The sequence below is a fragment of the Capra hircus genome, chromosome 8, assembly GCF_001704415.2.
Source record: "Capra hircus breed San Clemente chromosome 8, ASM170441v1, whole genome shotgun sequence".
NCBI lineage: Eukaryota > Metazoa > Chordata > Mammalia > Artiodactyla > Bovidae > Capra > Capra hircus.
In genome coordinates, this window is record NC_030815.1 from 104,106,786 (window position 1) to 104,112,423 (window position 5,638).

Consider the following 5,638-nt stretch of genomic DNA (forward strand, 5'->3'; position numbering starts at 1 on the left):
GTGCTGCTCACAGACCAGACAGATGATCTCATCCCCTTCTCGGGCATTCCCAGGCTTTGCTGTTCAAAAAGAAATAAATAAAACCTGCAACGTTCCGTTCACAGGTGGTTGTTTCGGCTGTGGTCCTGTGTTGGCAAAATCCTGAAGCTCAGCTCTAATCTCTCTGGTGGCCAAGGGGGAGGGAAGTCATGTCGGATATTGTCTGGGCTCTTCCTCCAGCCAAATGGAATGGATTTAGCCTGAGAAACTAGGACATTCAGGGGGAGAAATGCATTTTAGCATCAGCCACAGGGGACAGGCTGTGAGTAACTAACTGGGGGTGCTGGGAGAGTTTAAAACACAAAGTAAGCAAAGTATTTCATTGACACCAGAAACCCGAGGTTGTTCTTGGGATGGTTTCAAAGGTTTAGGGCCTGAAGAAAGAATGCACTCAATTTTTCTTACATGGCTCACTTTCATATAAAAATTCCTTTGGTTTTGATGTCTGTGTATATATTAAAATAATTTATGATTTATAGATGTTTATTGTGCTACAGTTTGTGATAGCTTTCTTGGTCTATTTTTTAATTTTTTAAAAAAATGTATTTCTTTGTTTTAGGAACATGTAAGTCAAATTTTGCCCCTGTGAAGTTGTTCTTTTTAATTGAGGTAACGTTGGTTTATACCCTTATATGTGTTATGCGTCATTGTGTTTCTACGTCTGTATACACTTACAGGGCGCTCACCATCTGAGTTTAGTTTCCCTCCATCACAGTGCAGTTGATCCCCTTCACTCAGTTCCCTTTCACTCACTTCATTCACTCTCCCTGCCCTTTCCTGTCTGGTAACTGCTACTCTGTTCTAACTACGTGTTTGTTTTTGTTTGGGTTGGTTGGTTTATTGTTTGTTTTTTACATTCCACATCAGAATGAAATCGTATTGCATGCAGTGCCGTTTAGCACACGGATTGTCACCAAAACCCTGAAAGTGAGGGCTGTACGATTATTCCCATTTACAATTGAGGAAGCTAAGGTTCTGAAGAGATGGTGAACTGACCATGCTCACACCGTGAGAGTGCAAGGGAACTGGTCATGGAACCCAGACCTGGCTTTCTGGTTACCGTAAGTGCAAACTCATCCAGTAAAAAGTTCAAGACTTTAAGGGAATCTCTGTTTGCCCATCACAATGTCTGTCTTCCTAAAGTTTCCCTGTCAGCTACCTTATTTTAGACCCTAGTCTGGGGCAGTTTTGGGCAGTCTGTGTACAAACCAAACTGAAGTCCACCTAGATATCCCATGAACAATGACCATATCCAAATGGAGCTGTCAGTTCTGCCCCCAAAACTTGCCACCCCCACCCCTGCCCCCCGCCTTTGCTGTCCTCTTCCTTCCAATCTCTTTACCCAGCAATTCGTATCACCAGTTGCTCAAGTCCTAAGAAGTCATCCCTGGTTCCTCCCTTGCTGTAACCACTTTCTCCAACCAATCCATGATCAAATCTTCCGATTTTCATTTCCAAACCTTGTCCTGGCTCTATCCTCTCTTCTTCATCTTTATTGCCAACATCTTAGTTCAAGGAGGCCCAAGATGGCGGCGCACTGAGGGCGTAACATCTGCCTTTCTAGGATCTTCGCCCAGCGGGTGGTTAAGACTCTGGGGTTGTAGAGGTCCACACTATACTAGTCGTCTGGCAGGAACTTTGACTTCAGAGATGGCTCTGAGTAAATCAGTGGATGCAAGAAAGAGATACAAGGGCAAACCTCCTGACTTTGCGTATCTGGCAACCAAATATCCAGATTTTAAGCAGCAAGTTCAGATAAATCTGCATGGAGGAGTGAGTCTTAATTTTAAAGACCCTGAAGCAGTCAGAGCTCTGACTTGTACTCTGCTAAGCGAAGATTTTGGACTTTCTATCGATATTCCACTGGAGAGACTGATTCCTACAGTTCCCTTGAGACTCAACTATATTCATTGGGTTAGAAGGTCTGATTGGTCATCAAAACTCTGACAAAAGTACCCTCCGAAGAGGAATTGACATAGGTGCTGGGGAATCCTGCATCTATCCTTTACTTGGAACAACCTTAAACGGCTGGTATTTCCTTGCAACAGAAGTAAATGATATGTGCTTCAACTACGCAAAGAAGAATATGGAGCAGAATAACTTATCTGATCCTATAAAAGCGGTTAAAGTACCACAGAAGACACTCCTGATGGGTACTCTTAAAGAAGAATCTCAGATAATTTATGACTTTTGCATGTGTAACCCTCCCTTTTTTGCCAATCAGTTGGAAGCCAAGGGAGTAAATTCTCAAAATCCTCGAAGACCCACACCCAGTTCTGTAAATACAGGTGGAATCACAGAGATCATGGCAGAAGGAGGTGAATTAGAGTTTGTTAAGAGGATCATCCATGACAGTTTACAGCTTGAAAAAAGATTAAGATGGTATAGCTGTGTGCTGGGAAAGAAATGCAGCCTGGCTTCTCTGAAGGAAGAACTTCACATACAGAGGGTTCCTAATGTCACCTCTACTGAACTCTGCCAGGGTCGGACAATGAGATGGGCTTTGGCTTGGAGTTTTTATGATGACGTAACAGTACCATCACCACCCAGTAAGCAAAGAAAACTAGGGAGGCCAAGGAAGCCCATTACGTTTATAGTCCTGGGGTCTGTGATGAAAGAACTAGCCCTCCAAGCGTCATCTCTGGGCCCTGAGCCAGTGGAAGGCATCGTGGTTGTGACAACATGGATTGAAAAAAATCCTCACTGACCTAAAGGTCCAGCATAAACAAGTTCCCTGTGGAAAGGAGGAAATGAGTCTTTTCCTAACGGCCATAGAAAACTCCTGGATTCACTTAAGGAGGAAGAAAAGAGGCCGAGTGAGACAGCTGAGAGAAGGGCCCCTAGCGCCCAAGGATGTGGTCGAAATCTTGGAAGAGGAAACGTCTCCCCCAGAGTCTGGCAGGAGCCAGGATGTTGCCCAGGGCCCCCAGGAGAGTGCCCTGGGGGGCCCTGCTCCACCTGAAGGCGAGTCTGCCACTGTGGGGGGCCACGGCCCCAGCCAGGACTCGCTTTCCCAGGAGGAAAACCCAGAACCCACGGAGGATGAAAGGAGTGAGGAAAAGGGGGACATGGAGGTTCTGGAAGGTTGTAAAGGCTCTAGTAATGGAGCCCAGGACCACAAGGCTCCTGAGCCCTTCAGCAGCCCAGTGTTTGAAAAAGGGAACCATCTCCAAGGAGTGGCTGGACATTACTTATTCAAGTGTCTGATAAACGTCAAGAAGGAGGTAGATGACGCCTTAGTTGAAACGCACTGGGTTGAGGGCCAGAACAGGGATTTGATGAACCAGCTTCGTACTTATATACATAACCAAATTTTCAGGCTTGTTGCTAGTTAACTCCAAAATTCTCGCACAGTTGGGAAAGTTCTATAAAGCAGCTTGCTTTGAAGAGTGGCCTGTGGCGGGGGAGGGCAAGCTGAATTCCATCATTAGCCCACTAATAACATTATGTGGAATTGTCTTAAAAAACCAACAAATGAGTCCATTTTTAAACACCTGCCTCCTTTAAAAAAAAAAAAAAAGAATTACAGGGCATTGTAGCATGGTAGTTCAGAGAAAAAATTGTGGTGATCAGCATCAACAAAATGCCATCGGTAAACTCATAAGGGATTTAAACCTGACTTAAGCTGATCACCTTTGGAGAAGGAAATGGCAATCCACTCCAGTATTCTTACCTGGAGAATCCTATGGACAGAGGAACCTTGTGGGCTGCAGTCCATGGGGTCGCAAGAGTCGGACTTGACTGAGTGACTTTGAATACTGACTACTAATTCAAGTCACCAGATTCATGCTCCCTAGGTTTTTACAAACACCTCGAAGCAGCTGACCCTGTCCCGCTCTATACCTCTCCCATTCATTTTCTCTAACAGAAACAAAAGTGATTGTCCTAGCATATTTTTTGTATTTAGATTCCCCAAGGCTTCCTGGTACTTCTGGTACCCAAAGTCCTTAACACGACCACCGGTCTCTGCTTGATCTAGCCCTTGGCTTTCTCTCCAAACTTATTTGTGCCCTTTTTGCACTTGCTTATTCTATTCTAGGAGCTACTGTGTAGAGGGAAAAGTTTCATGAGAATAAAGTCCACAGAGAAGAAGGAAGGAAAGTAGAGCTCAGATGCTAGCGGGGGTGGAGTTCGGATGATGCCACTTGAGGGTCCTGCTGTGGCCTAAGTGCTGCACTGACTTAATGAGTCAATAGATCCTCTATCCTATTTTTTAAAGAATTAAGGTCATACCAATTTGCATTTACTATTGTTTGCAATAAGATATTCTTGGATTTTTAGAAACTCATAGTCAGATGGGGGAAACTCAACGTGTGACTAGGAAAACACTCAACAAAGTGGTTGGTATGATGCAAGTAAATACCAGGAACTTTTGCTCAGCCTGGGAGAGGAAAAAGCACCATGGAAGGCTTCCTGCAGGGTCTGAATCTTGAAGCATGATTAAAAGTTGACAGGATGCGTCTACCAATCAGAGGACAGTGCTGAGACATTCCAGGGCTCAAGAAAAGCCCTGGTATGTTGTGAAACCATATGGTAGGTTCAAGGAACCACAAGTTGTTCTGCATAAGTTTAATGCATCACAGGCAATGGAGTTAAGGCAAGGGAAGCTGGAGAGGGAGGCAGAGGCCAGACTAGGAAGAGACTAATAAATAGGTCACCCTAACAAGATGAATATTACCTTGGAAGTTTGGAGGGGACATTGAAAACTGAAATCTCCACTTTTAAAAATGGGGATGCCAATCCCTGCCTAGCTTACTCGAAAAGATAAGGGTGAGGGTCTCTCGATAAAATGGCTGGGAAGATGCTTTGAACCAGATATGGATAAGCGATTTGGGCAAAGGAGAAGGAAGACTGAAATCTATTGGTCTTCTCCTATTTGCCAGCCTCTGGACCAGGAGAGATTCAGTCAGGTAGGAGAAACTGAGGAGCTGTGTAGATGGGTTTGGTGAGTCCCCCGAGCTTTTTGTGCCTACAGTAAAGGCAGAGGTGGAACCCCTTCGGGAGTTAGGAGTTGCCCCTGAAGGTAAAGCAGAAAGCTTCGTTTATGAGCCCAGCCTATTTCACAGGTGCCCCAAGCTGGATTCACTCTGTGTCCCTCTGTGCCTCCTTCTGGCATCCCAGCAGCGTGATCCTGGGATGGCTTTTCTGTTGCTTAAGTCCAAACCACTTCAGCAGTGGGCAGCTTTGTTCTCAGAAACTGTCCCCTTATGTTCCCTTCCTGTTAACTCTCTCCCACCCAGCCCTGGATCGTTACTTGAGCAAAGCCAAGAACATGCCACAGCTGCAGTCTTTTATAGCTCCAGTGTGGGGAGATGACTGGCCTCTTGGGGGATTTGTGGTCTGAAAAGCAGGGCTGTAATTAACAAGGCACCAAAACTCAGGGATTGTCCTCCCTGGGAGATCCATCCATGAGATCAGGAACTCTCAAACTGGACTCTTGGTATCAGCTTTTCTGGACCATTTGCTCTGGCCTCAAAGTGTGTGGACTGGCCCTGGGCTAATTGTTTCTGGTAATTAGTGAGCTGGGACAGTCACCATGATGTCTGAGATGTTGCAGTATGGATCTACCCAAATCAAACCACATGGGATTGCGGCAAGA

At 45.3% G+C, this 5,638-nt stretch overlaps 1 pseudogene; it reads left to right on the forward strand.

Annotated features, from left to right (window-relative positions):
• On the forward strand, nucleotides 1,581-3,374 carry LOC102179477 (annotated as a pseudogene).